General features: G+C 43.1%; 1 protein-coding gene across 1 annotated transcript in view; it reads right to left on the bottom strand.

The window, feature by feature from the left end:
* ZNF518B (zinc finger protein 518B) overlaps positions 1-13,302 on the bottom strand; it is a 77,299-nt gene extending 63,997 nt beyond the window's left edge. Inside the window, exon 1 of the mRNA XM_031942099.1 lies at positions 13,145-13,302. The gene's annotated coding sequence lies outside the window, so the exon portion shown is untranslated. The remainder of the gene's footprint in view (positions 1-13,144) is intronic.
* Between the last annotated feature and the right edge of the window lie 1,187 nt (positions 13,303-14,489).

Below are 14,489 nucleotides of genomic sequence, written 5' to 3'. Positions count from 1 at the left end.
AAGGAGGAGGAGGAGGAGTCATAAAAAAAAAACAAATACAAAACAATTAAACAAAGTTTCGAGGTATGATTTGAAAATGAAAGTTAAAATACTCTTACCTTGGATTAAAGAAGTAGTAGAAAAAGTTTCCTTAATCCATTCCTTTTTGCTGGAAGGCAACAGTAGTATTATGGAAAGATTACTGGGCAGCAAGCATGTTCTAGACCTGCCTTTGCCATTACATTGGCTGCAATGCCTTCTGTAAATTAGTTCACTCTTCTGGACTCTAGTTTATCTACAAAATGACAAAACGAGGCTAGATAATTTTTGAGATCAATTGGAGCTATAATACTCAAAGGGTGGTTGTTTACAACACGGTGATTCAAGGTAATTCCAATAGACTTGGGATGGAAAATGCCATCCACATCTTAAAGAAGGAAGACTTCCAACTCTGACCTGGCATCCTCCCTCTGGGCAACTGGCTGCTAGATGCCCAGAACCATGGCAGAGGGAAGGAGAGACAAAAATCCTCTGAAGCCCCTGAGGGGTCTTATTTAGGATAGTCACAAACCTAGAATATTTAAAGCCCCCCAAGGAATACCCAATTTGTATCTTCAGCCAAACTCTCATTTTTTTCTTGACTCCGGATAAAGGGACCAGAGCGTGGATAACTTCTTTATACATTAATGTCTCATCAGCTATGACTCCATTCAGTGACATCAACTGGGGTGATGGGTAAGAGTGTATTGGAAATCCTAAAAAGATGAGAAAGATTAAGGTACTTTCATGTTGTGGAAAACATTAACTGTGAAAAGAAATTTGAGAATTTTGCTTTAAAATCTTGACCAGCACTTGCCTGCGTATTAAGTAAAAAAGTGAAATACATTAGCAAGATTATTGGGGCAAAAATACAGAGGATGAATTAAATTAGAAGGAGGAGAACCTGCATAGGGTAAGACATATAGTAATTTCAGGAATATTGTTAAGCAGTAACAGGGACCTATATAAGGACATCAGTAATTGACAGGGTCAGAGGAATATATGGATAGGATTACCTCTATTTTTCAGCTTAATTTGTCATAATTCAAGCAGTATGATATTCTAACACTTAAAGGAAAGACTTTTTTTTGAGGCAGGAAGCTTACCAAGCCTTCCCAAGTCTGCCTGTGAGATTAAGTTCTTAACTGTTTCTACTAATCTATTCCTTCCTTCCTTTTCTCTTCTTTCCCCTTTTTCTTCTTCTCCTCTTCCTTTACTTCTTTTCTCCTCTAATGGGGACTAATTTGGCTTGCTTCTAAGATAGGTACTATATCTGCATAAGGCACTCCTTGTTTAAAAAAAAAAAAAAAAACGCTAAAACTAAGAAAAAAAAAAAAAAGAGGACAGCCTTGCCCAAGATCATGTACTTAGAGTGAGAAAAACATACTTTAATCTGTAAAACAGATGTGTGCCCTCCCCAGTGCAGAGTTTGTTGTGAAGATTAAATGAGACCATGTGTTTAAAACACATTGTAATCCTTAAATTGCTATTCCAGTGGGAACTATTATTATTTTTATATAAATGAGGGCTTCCTAATACTTTTTCTTATGTTCCAGTTTCTCTCACGAGACAAGATAATTGGTCACAATATATTCTATAAAATGTGACCATTTTCTCCAGTGTTTATAGTCTATAATGTGTTCCTTTGAGGCACAGATTAAATGTCAGTAGAGAATAGGGTTCTCAGTTTACATGACATTGTGCAAGTGGGTAATGAAAGTGCAGGTGGTTGAGAAAATCCTGGACTTATTCTCAAATACAAGATCTCTCAACTATTGTGGGCAGTAGTATTCCATCTGCTTGGGGCGAACAAATTCTACTTCTGTCTTGGAGATAATTTAGTTAATGATAGCAGTTACTGTGAATTTCAAATCCAGCCCTAGAGGGAAGCAAAGTCAGAGGGGAAAGAAACTTAGCAATGGCCACAGGAGCGAATAGGATTGTCGAAGTCTATAATAGTAATGGGCAAATTTTCCTTTATCCCTAGAGGTAACAGAAAACCTCTAGGGTATTACAGAAAATTTAAATTATTCTGATCCTCACAGAAGTTTCCCACTGGAAAGAACCCAGAGTGCTTTTAGTCTATCCTTTCATTTTATATAGGATCTGAGGATCAGACAGAAATACCTTGTTCAAGGTCATCCAGCTAGTTAGTAGCACATCCAGGATGAGAATTCCAGCCTCTCAAGAGTGGCTTTTTTTTTTTTTTTTAAGTCTAAGAGTTTGGAAGTTGAATGGGAGGATTATATTGCTAGCAGTAATGACAATTTTTTTTCAGTTTAGAAGTTAATTTAATTTCATTTAAAATGCTGAGGGGATAAAAACTGATACTGCCATTATCTTTTTTATTTTTAATTTAATAGCCTTTTATTTACAGGTTATATGCATGGATAACTTTACAGCGTTAACAATTGCCAAACCTCTTGTTCCAATTTTTCACCTCTTACCCCCCACCCCCTCCCCTAGATGGCAGGATGACCAGTAGATGTTAAATACATTAAAATATAAATTAGATACACAATAAGTATACATGACCAAAACATTATTTTGCTGTATAAAAAGAATCAGACTCTGAAATATTGTACAATTAGCTTGTGAAGGAAATCAAAAATGCAGGTGGGCATAAATATAGGGATTGGAAATTCAATGTAATGGTTTTTAGTTATCTCCCAGAGTTCTTTCTCTGGGCATAATTGGTTCAGTTCATTACTGCTCCATTGGAAATGATTTGGTTGATCTCGTTGCTGAGGATGGCCTGGTCCATCAGAACTGGTCATCATATAGTATTGTTGTTGAAGTATATAATGATCTCCTGGTCCTGCTCATTTCACTCAGCATCAGTTCGTGTAAGTCTCTCCAGGCCTTTCTAAAATCATCCTGTTGGTCATTTCTTACAGAACAGTAATATTCATATACCACAATTTATTCAGCCATTCTCCAACTGATGGGCATCCATTCAGTTTTCAGTTTCTAGCCACTACAAAGAGGGCTGCCACAAACATTCATGCACATACAGGTCCCTTTCCCTTCTTTATGATCTCTTTGGGATATAAGCCCAGTAGTAACACTGCTGGATCAAAGGGTATGCACAGTTTGATAACTTTTTGAGCATAGTTCCAAACTACTCTCCAGAATGGTTGGATTCGTTCACAACTCCACCAACAATGCATCAATGTCCCAGTTTTCCCACATCCCCTCCAACAATCATCATTATTTTTTCCTGTCATCTTAGCCAATCTGACAGGTGTGTAGTGGTATCTTAGAGTTGTCTTAATTTGCATTTCTCTGATTAATAATGACTTGGAGCATCTTTTCATATGACTAGAAATAGTTTCAATTTCTTCATCTGAGAATTATCTGTTCATATCCTTTGACCATTTTTCAATTGGAGAATGGCTTGATTTTTTATAAATTAGAGTTAATTCTCTATATATTTTGGAAATGAGGCCTTTATCAGAACCTTTGACTGTACAAATATTTTCCCAGTTTATTGCTTCCCTTCTAATCTTGTCTGCATTAGTTTTGTTTGTACAAAAACTTTTCAGTTTGGTATAATCGAAATTTTCTATTTTGTGATCAGTAATGATCTCTAGTTCTGCTTTGGTCATAAAGTCCTTCCCCTTCCACAGGTCTGAGAGGTAAACTATCCTGTGTTCCTCTAATTTATTAATAATTTCATTCTTTATGCCTAGGTCATGAACCCATTTTGACCTTATCTTGGTGTACGGTGTCAAGTTTTGTTAGTGATATATAAGAATGCTGATGACTTCCGTGGGTTTATTTTATAACCAGCAACTTTGCCAAAGTTGTGGATTATTTCTGATAACTTTTTAGTAGAATCTCTGGGGTTCTCTAAATATACTATCATGTCATCGGCAAAGAGTGATAATTTGGTTTCCTCATTGCCTATTCTTATTCCTTTAATCTCTTTCTCAGCTCTTATTGCCAAAGCTAGTGTTTCTAATACAATATTAAATAGTAACGGTGATAGTGGGCAACCTTGTTTCACTCCAGATCTTATTGGGAATGGTTGCAGTTTGTCTCCATTACATATGATGCTTACTGATGGTTTTAAATAGATGCTGCTGATTATTTTAAGGAAAAGTCCATTTATTCCTATACTCTCAAGTGTTTTTAATAGGAATGGATGTTGGATTTTGTCAAATACTTTTTCTGCATCTATTGAGATGATCATATGGTTTTTGTTAATTTGGTTATTAATATGGCCAATTATATTGATAGTTTTCCTAATATTGAACCAGCCCTGCATTCCTGGTATAAATCCTACTTGATCATAGTGTATTATCCTGGAGATGATTTTCTGTAGTCTTTTTGCTAATATCTTATTTAAGATTTTAGCATCAATATTCATTAGGGAGATTGGTCTATAATTTTCTTTCTCTGTTTTCAGCCTACCTGGTTTAGGTATCAGTACCATGTCTGTGTCATAGAAGGAATTTGGTAGGACTCCTTCATTCCCTATTTTATCAAATAATTTATATAGCATTGGGGCCAATTGTTCTTTAAATGTTTGGTAAAATTCACATGTAAATCCATCTGGTCCTGGGGATTTTTTCTTAGGGAGTTGTTTAATTGCCTGTTCTATTTCTTTTTCTGAAATGGGACTATTCAAGCAATTTACTTCCTCCTCTGTTAGTCTGGGAAGTCTATATTTTTGGAGGTAGTCATCCATTTCACTTAGGTTATCAAATTTATTGGCATAAAGTTGAGCAAAATAACTCCTTATTATTTCTCTAATTTCCTCTTCATTGATGGAAAGTTCTCCCTTTTCATTTTTAAGACTACTAATTTCATTTTCCTCCCTCCTTTTTCTAATCAGATTTACCAAAGGCTTATCTATTTTATTGACTGCCATTATCTTAATGTGAGCCCTTATCACCACAGACCTGGGATAATGCAATAGCTTTATGGTTAATTTCCTGGACTAGTCTGCTTCAGATCTGATTTTATTTAAGTGTCACATAGTCTCATCCTCTGAAAAGAGCCTTTCCCAGTCTTCCTTAATCTTAATACCTTTTCTCTGTGATTATCTCCAATTTATTCGGCATTTTTCTTATTTGTACATGTTATCTCCTCCATTATACGGAGTCCTAGAGAGCAAAGGCTATTTTTAACCTTTATATCCTCAGTACGTAGTATAATCACTGGGACTTGTGTGTTTGAAAAATATCTGTTGACTTGACTTGTTAGGTGTATATTAACCATATTACATATACCATCAAACAATAAAATGTCAAATGATAGGGAAAAAACAACAAGAAAACTAAATAGATATTCAATGTTAATAGATGAGCAATGCCAATTTAGGAAAAAAAATAGTGTACTACTCAACAGCTCTAGAGCTATACAAATAAAATCATTAAAAAGATACTTTACATGGGAAAACAATTTGACATTCAAAGTTTCTGATAAAGGCTTCATTTCTAAAATATTTAGAGAATTGACTCAAATTTATAAGAATTCAAACCATTCCCCAATTGATAAATGGCCAAAGGAAATGAACAGACAATTTTCAAAGAAATTAAAACCATTTCTAATCATATCAAAATGTGCTTTAAATCAGAGAAATGCAAATTAAGACAACTCTGAGGTCCCACTGCACATCTCTCAGATTGGCTAAAATGACAGGTAAAGATAATGATGAATGTTAGAGGGGATGTAGGAAAACTGGGACACCAATATATTGTTGGTGAAATTGTGAATGCATCCAGCCATTCTGGAGAGCAATCTGGCATTATGCCCAAAAAGTTATCAAATTGTGCATACCCTTTGATTCAGCAGTGTTACTACTGGGCTTATATCCCAGAGAGATAAAGAAGGGAAAGGGACCTGTATGTGCTAATGTTTGTGGCAGCCCTTTGTGTAGTGGCCAGAAACTGGAAACTGAGTGGATGCCCATCAGCTGGAGAATGGCTGAATAAATTATGGCATATGAATGTTATGGAGTATTATTGTTCTGTAAGAAATGACCAGCAGGATTTCAGAGAGGCCTGGAAGGACTTACATGAACTGATGCTGAGTGAAATGAGCAGAACCAGGAGATCATTATACACGGCAACATCAATATTATAGGACGATTAATTCTGATGGACATGGCTCTTTCCAACAATGGGATGGAGAGAGCCATCTGCGCCCAGAGAAAGGACTGGGGAACTGAGTATTGGGAACACAATATAGGATTTTCACTCTTTTGTAGTTGTTTGCTTGAATTTTGTTTTCTTTCTCATTTTTTCTTTTTGATCTGATTTTTCTTGTGCAGTAAGATAATTGTATAAATATGTATGCCTATATTGGATTTAACATATTTTTACCATATTTGACATATATTGGATTACTTGCCATGTAGGGATGGGGGTGGAGGGAAGGAGAGGAAAATTAGAAAATAAGTTTATGCGTCGGTTAATGTTGAAAAATTATCCATACGTAGGTTTTGAAAATTAAAAGTTTTAATAAAAATAAATAAATTTGCATAATGGGGTATTAAAAATGATATTTTACAGAATTATGCAAAATAAGAGGAATCTATTTGGAAAATAAAAGGTCAAGAATATTAAGGGACATAATGAAAACTAAAGTAGGAATGAATAGGGTTCTATTTCTATAGATCTCTAACTAAACTACATAGTGATTATTCAACTTTCTAAGCCTGGATTTAAAAAAAAAATGGAAAAATAATCTTTGGAATGAATTAAATATTTTATATATTAGAATATTAGACAAATGCCAACTATTGGGAAAGAACATCTTATTTGACTAAAAAAAAACTACCAGAAAACTTAGAAAGCAGTGACATGTGTCACAAACTCCAACCACATAAAAGGCTAAACATGGCATGAAAGGTGTATCTTCATAATCATGTGTAAGGGAAGAAAAGAGATAGAAAAATTAGTCAAAACATCTCAATTATTTAAAATGTAAAAGCTTTTGAATAAATAACCCATTTTATATGCATGTATTTATATATATCGTATTATACATATGCATACATCAAGTATCTGATAAGTCTGACATGTTTGAATCAATTCCTTGTTGATTTTTAATGAGTTCGATATGTAGTCCTCAAAAGACAAAAGGTCAAAGGACGAGTGAAGAACAGTCAAAAGAACATAAACTATCAATAAGTGAAAAATGTCCAAAATTATGCCGTATCAGAGAAATCTGAAAGACAATGTGATGGGGATAGAGCTGGCTGGAACTCAAACCCCTTGTTCAAGTTTTGCTTCTTACACTCACTGCCTTTGTGGCCCTGCTCAAGAAAAGGCAACTCTCCATGTCTTGTCCCTCTGAGAAACCTCCAAGAAGGGGACAACGCGAGGGGAGAATGGGTCCTGTGTTAAGAACCCCCATTGCACATGTATGTGATGTTTCTATGCACAAACACACCTCCATTTTCCTGAGCACTTATAACACATGAAGTTACTATTAATTTCTTTATCTCATATGGAAAAAACTACAGCAGGGCCCAGAGGCTGAAGTCGGGAATCTTTCTCTATTCCTTGTAAGAATAATACTCCACCCTCCTGGTTTGAATTCCTTCTTTTGTCTTGCAAACTCCCAGGCTTTAGAAATACATTTTGGCCCCCAAATACTTCCCTAACTCCCTACATCAACAAGTATGGCCTAAGCATGGCCTCTGAACCGAGTTTGGGGAGAGACACAAGGAAGCACAGCGCTAACATTTATATAGCCTTGCCAAGTTTTTCTATAACGGGGCTTCTCTGAGCAGTTTTTACCATGTAGAGAGACTACAGAGCATTCTTCCAGTGTAGTCAAGGTAACAGATAAAAAGTACCCTGCAGAGACGGGGATAAAAAAAAAATGGTGAAGGAAGGAGGGAAAAGAAAAGGAACTTGGGGGTCAAAAGAAGAGTGGGAAAGGAAAGAAATCAGGAGGAAAGGAAAAGATAAGAGAAATCCGTAGTACCATTAAGTATGTGGATTTCTGTATTCAGGTCCCGGTGAAATGTTGTACGCAGGCGGCACGTTATACAATGAACAACTGCCAATGACGTAATGTTCTCCCCAGTACAGTGATCCCAGACATTTCTGAAGGACCTGTGATGAGAAACGCCATCTATCCTCTGAGGAAGAACTGAAGGAATCTTACCACAGACCCCAGCTTGCCGGTGTTTAATTTCCTTCTCCCCCCCCCCTTTTTTTTGGGGGGGGGGGTCAAGCTCTCTAGCACACAATGACTAATGTGAAGCGTTTTACATGACTGCCCAGGGTAAGCCAGGTAATACAGGATATACCATTGCAGGGAGGGAAGAGGGGAGAGAGAGAGAATTTGGAACTCGAAATCTTAAAGTTTGTCTTTACATATAATTTGGGGAAAACGTTGCTTTTAAAATCTTAAATAATGTTTAAGAGAACTCATTCACAACTAATGTACTTTGCATTGATTCATTTTACGACCAAAATGTCTGGGACTCCTCTCATTAACTGGGGCTGGGGAAGAGCCCTGGCCTTGGGGTGTCATCGCCGGCTGCTCCGCGGTGGCGGCCCCATCTGGGTTTTCTGGGCAGACACTGGGGGGCGGAGGGGGGGTTGCCATTTCCTTACCCATCTCGTTTTACAGAGGAGGACAAGGAGGCAAACGGGGTCAGCCGCCTTGCCCAGGGTCCCACAGTACGAGTCCGAGGCCAGAATCACGGAAGCGCCCCCTCCTGGCCGGGTCAGAGAACCCTGGCCCGGTCAGAAGCATTGCCCCCGGCTGGCCCCAGCCTCCCTCCCCCCTCCCGTTAGTCCCTCACTCGCGGCCGCAGGAATCGGCGAAGAGGGCCCCGCTGGGCTGCGCCGGCCTGGCCTGGGCCGCCGCACTGCCCCCAACAGGATGGGCCCCAGCCGACGGCGGCCGCCTCTCCCCACGGACTGTGGGAGGGGGTGGGGAGGGCCTTAAGGACCTCTGCGGGGAGGGGGGAAGCCTGCGCGGGAGAGTGTGGATTACACGGTGGATTGCGGCGGGACCCGCCGGCCGGACCTCCGGCTACGGCTAGTCCGGCTGTGGAGTCCCGGCTGCGGCGGGAGAGCGGGGGAAGGCGCTTTCCTCCGCAGCCCCGTCTCCTTCCGTTCTCCCCCGTCTCTCGGCCGGACAGTCTCGGAACCCGACCCGCACAAACACCAGCCTCGGGGCTGGAATCCCCAGGTAATGCTTCCGTTCCGGAGAACTAAGGATTCTCTGATCTTTCCCGAGGGAGATGGGCTGTGGCGGCTGGTCTTTGTTCGTGCCGGGGACCAAAACGTCATCACCGTGGACGCCAGCGAGGTGCCCATCGGCCGACAAGAGCCCGAGCGGTTCCGCCCCAGGTAATGTCCGCATTAACATGTGGAGGGGAGCGCACTGAGAGGATCCTCGCCTCCCATTTCTGAGCTTCCTCACGGCTGCTTTGCCTTCCTGGATGGGGATAGGCCAGGCAGGGCTGCCGGTGCGGGGTCTGCCGCATCGCAAGATCCACCCCAAAGTTCCTCAGCAGGTCCTTGAGCCGCGCCTTCTGACTCTGTGGGCGCAAGGTCTCCGACCAACAGTCTTGGGGACCGAACAATACGGCGGCGTATCAGGGGCGCGCCTTCTGCAGGCTGCCTGCTTCGTGCTCCCGGAGTACAGTCGGGAGTTCTGAGCAACGTCCTGCCGGGAGCCATCCGTGGGGTGTCCAGAGACACCCTGTGGCTCCCCTGGTCCCCGACCACACTGAGCTGGGCGCACCCTCTCGTTGACCGCCGGCTTTCCTCCCGAAAGTCCAAAATGCGCCGCGCCGTAACAAGTGTGGTTCGCCGACTCCCTCCAGCAGGGATTCAGACCCTTCACACATGCTTGGACGGTAAACCCCCGGGATCTGGTGTTTAACCCAAGAGAACACCCGGCTTTTCTGGTGGTCACAGCTAAACGGGACCCTGCAAGGATAGGCGGTGGGCGGGGAGGGGGGGAATGGGGTCGCTCTCCAGAGGCTGGGACAATTCACCCTTCCTTTGTGGGAGGCTGATAGCATAAAGATGCACTTTTATGCACCAGGTCATAACTCACCATTCTGCCCACAATTGCACTAGAATGGGGCGTCTTTGCCTCTGAGCTCCAGTTTCCCTGGAATGGCCAGCCTGAAGTTCTTTGTGGATCACTGTGAACCACAGAGGCAATCTCTTGTAGCCCCCATACTCGGACTCATTTCTGGGTAATTGCAAAGCTGCGCGCAGGCAACAAACGCCAAGTTTGTCATCTACAGCCTTCCAGATTCAGATTAAGGTGGTTCCTGTAGCTAGATGGTGCTGTCTGTGGAAGGAGCTTTGGATCTGGACAGGAAAAGCCAAATTCAAATCCAGCCTCAGACACTTACTGGGCAAGTCACTTCACCTGTCTTTGCCTCAGTTACCTACACTCCAAAATGGAGAGAATATCGTCTCCCTTTCAGCATCACTCTAAGGATAAAATTAGGTAACATTTGGCCAGTACTTTGCAAACCTTAAAGCACGACACACACACACACACACACACACACACACACACACACACTCTTAGCTATTACCATGTACAGCACCGTCACTGCATCTTTGGTCTCTGCTTTCTGACATAATGTAAGTGCTTCCCGAAGGTGGAGATTTTATCTTCTTGCACTCGGGGAACGTCATTTAGTCCAGCTCTCTCATTTTAAAAATGGGGAAATGGAGCTCCAAAGGGGATAAATGGTTTAACTAAGTCACATAAGGCACTAAAGGCAGAGTTGGGCCTTGAACCTACATCTTCTGGCTTTTTGTACACCACACAGCTCCCAGCCAAGTGAAAGATCCAGGTGGTATCCTCATAGACCACTCCTCTCTCTCTGTACATTTTACAAAATACTTTCCTAACAAAAATTGGTAAATAATGCAAGTATTAGTGCAGCCATTCTGTAGATGAGAAAACTGAGAACCGGAGGCCTTATGTGTCTGCACACCACAGCCTTTATTCAGGGCTGTGCTACAGGTTTTTGACTGGAGAATCATCTATCCACCATATTGTTTGTCAAATATAGTAAATTGCTCCTCTAAAGGAACAAAGATTTTCAATCAACCTTTTCTGTTTGTTTGGACTTTAATACCTTACCTTCCCCAGTATCTCACTGCAAGACACACAGGATGGCTAAACAGGTGGAAATGAGATTTTCCATTCTGTTCCTTCCCACACCCTGCACGCAAACTAAAGGGACACACCCCGAGAGGCAAGATGGCCATTTAGCCTGACTCCTTTTTCCCATTTGGGAGCCAAGATCGTGTGTAAACAAGGCATTCTCTTCTTGGTATTTAAGATTTATTTTTATTGTACTCTGAAAACAAGAGAAAGCAGTCCTTTCCACTACAGCCGTGAACACTTTATACTGAACTAAAGCATTGCAAACTCTTTTTTTGTTAAACTGAAACACGCTTGGAGACATGGACTCATCCCAGTGTTGGACACAGAATCTGGAATCTGAAGGTGGGAAAGCCCCTAGAACACAACATTAGTGTTCAAAGGGACTTTAGAAGAGAGAACATGGAATGTTAGTTATAAGGATCTGAAAAATTGGGCCATAGAAAGACTTTGAGAACACAGGATGAAGAATGAGAACAGATTTTCAAAGAGGGGAAAGGATTTGCCCAGAGTCACACAACGAGTTGGGACCCCGACAACCCCAAATCTCAAGTTTTAGTTTCTGCCCTGGTACTTTTCATTTTATTCCATAATGCTTCTTGTAACACTTATTTATCCAACAAACAAAACTTGATATTAGGATCAGAAATATGCCTCTTTAAAAAATTAAGAAAGAAATCAAAATGATGGAAGTAAAGAAGGAGAGGGAGACAAAGAAAGTGAGACAGAGGGAGAGGAGGGCAGATAGGGAGAGAGGGAGGGACAGATTGCTTTAAAGGGACCGTTCTTTAAAAAAAGGAAGAAAAAGACAAAGGGAAGAAAAATGATGGAAGCAACCAAGGGGGAGAGACAGAGGGAGAGGAGGGCAGATAGGAAAAGAGGGAGGGACAAGGGGGGGGGGGGAAGACAGGGGGTAGGAAGCACGCAGATTTAGGGGTATAATAGCCACGCTCAGCATAGGAGGGAGGGGGGGGATATAAAAACAACAAATGGGATGGTCTTGAGCATCCTGGCGACTGAGAAAAAAATGAGCACCAGACGAGACCCGGATGAGGCAGGGGCTGTACAGTGTGATAGTACAGGAAGGGCTTAGGGTAGACGTAATTTAAGCGCATTCATTAATAACAATAGCAGTTAAGCACACGCACATTCCGAATGCATGGACTCCATTTGATATTCTCCAAGCCCCTAACCTGACCAGTCTGCGGGCTTTTTCAGCAGTCCCTCTCTCCCATGACGCTCCCCCCCCCCAGCCACTCACCCCCCCAGCTAAATTCTGCCAGCCTAGACTTCCAGGACCTCGGGATCCTCCCTAGAAGCCCTCGCCTCCTTATCCAATTGCCAGTGATGCTTGGCGGCTCAGCCTTGCGTCCCTCCCACCCTTTGGGGCTTTGTGCCGATGCAACAGAACAAAGGCGGCCATAGTGACCCAGCCCTAACCCACCGAGCTGACACGACCCCCTCCCCCGGGACTCCTTGCCCTCCCCCTTGGCCATTCCGACCCCACCTCTGGAGCAGCGGCCCCCCCCCCCTTCCCCTCTCCCTCCCCAGGAGCCTTATTCTGCACCAAGGCAGGGGCCTCGGCTGGCAGCGGTGACGTCATCCCATCCGGCCCGTCCGCCATCAGCCACTGTTCCAGTCCGCCTCCCTCCCGGCCCGCGCCCACCCAACCGCCCTGGCTTTCCCGTCACCTTCCCTCCGTGCTCCTTGCTGCCCCTCCAAAAGACAGCGCTCAATCGCTACCTCCTCCTTCAGCCTCCCGGGGTCTTCCCGACCTCCTCTCTGCCCCAAAGCGGCGCCAAGCCCCGGGCCCGGCCCCTCGTTCCTCGCTCCTGGACGGCCCTCCTAGCCTTCCTCCCTCCCGCCCGAGAGCAGCCCCGGCTGCCCCGCCAGACCCTTCCCCGATCGCTCCCTCGGCTCCGAGGGCTCTCCAGGCTGACCCGCCCCCTTCAGGATGTCCGGTGCATGTGTCCAGGACAGAATTTCCATCTCCCCCCCAGGCTCTTACCTCTTCCTCCTTTTTCAGTCCTTGCTTCCAGGCCCGCAGGCTCCCAAGCGCGGCTCAGCCTCCGCGTCCTAGCCGCGGCCGGGGGCTCGCGGACTTCCTTTCCACTAGCGCCGTACTAATAGCCCCTCACCAGCCCCTGCCGCACCGACCTTCGTGGGCTCCCACCGGGAGCGTGGAAGCCTCCCACTCCCGGGTCTGCCCGCCCCTCCCCAGCGCAATACGTCCTCCTTCCAGCTGCAAGGGATTTCCCTACTTAGTCACTCCCACCCCAGCCATGGCTCCCTATTGCCTCTGAGCAAACACGAAATGCTCCCCGATATGTCCAGCCCTTCATGATCTTGCCTTTGCTACATTTCCTGTCTCCTTGCACCTGATTTCCGAAATGTACGCTTCAATTCAGTGACACGGGGCGTCTGGCTGTTCCATGAATAAGATTCTCCATTTCTGGGTTCGGGGCACAACTCTGGTTGTCCCCTCCCCCCTTTTTCTGGGACACTCACCACTTCAACTCTGACTCCTGACCTCCTAAGGCTTCCTTTTTGTCCCAAATAAAATCCCACCTTCTGCCGGAAACCTTTACCAACCCCTGAATTTTAATGCCCTCCCTTTGTCAATTATTTCCTATTTATCTGCAGATCGCTTGAATACATATATTTACAGGTCCTTTTTCCATTAGATGGTAAGCTCCTTTGGACGGAAATTTTGCCACTTTTGTATCCTTAACCGTAGCACATATATATAGTTGGTGCTTAGAAATGTTGACTGATTTTTCTGGGGTTTACCATGTGCAAAGGGCTTTACAAATCTTACACCTCACTTGATCCCCACAGCAGCCTGGGAAGCAGGTGTTATAATCATTTTATTTCGTTTTACAAATGAAGAAACTGAAATGAACAGAGGTTAAGTGACTTGCCCAACTAAGAAATGGCAGAAGTTGGCTACGCACTTCTTCCATTACCAAAGAAGGATTATCTCTGTCTAAATGGCTAAGTCCCAGTCTCTGTTTAATGATCTTTGCTTTACAGATGACAAAAGAGAAGAATACTGTTTGCCTTGAAGATATTTTGTAAAAGCATTTACTGTAGCATCCGGCACATAGTAGTTATAAATACTTCTTTGCTTTCTACTTCTTTCCCTTTCAGAATCCAGGTCCAAAGTCTATTCATTGTGGGAATTAGCTACTTCTAATTTTAAAACTCATTTTGCCTATGCCATGTTATTTGATCCTCACGATGACTCAGATTGAGAAGGGTTAAAGTAATTCACAGCTCCACCAAGAGTGTCTATGTTCCTCTCCTCCCTAAGCCCTGCAACATTGATTGTTCCTATTTTTTGTCAGCTTGCA

This window comes from Sarcophilus harrisii, chromosome 6, assembly GCF_902635505.1.
Source record: "Sarcophilus harrisii chromosome 6, mSarHar1.11, whole genome shotgun sequence".
NCBI lineage: Eukaryota > Metazoa > Chordata > Mammalia > Dasyuromorphia > Dasyuridae > Sarcophilus > Sarcophilus harrisii.
This window is presented reverse-complemented; position numbering and strand designations above follow the sequence as displayed.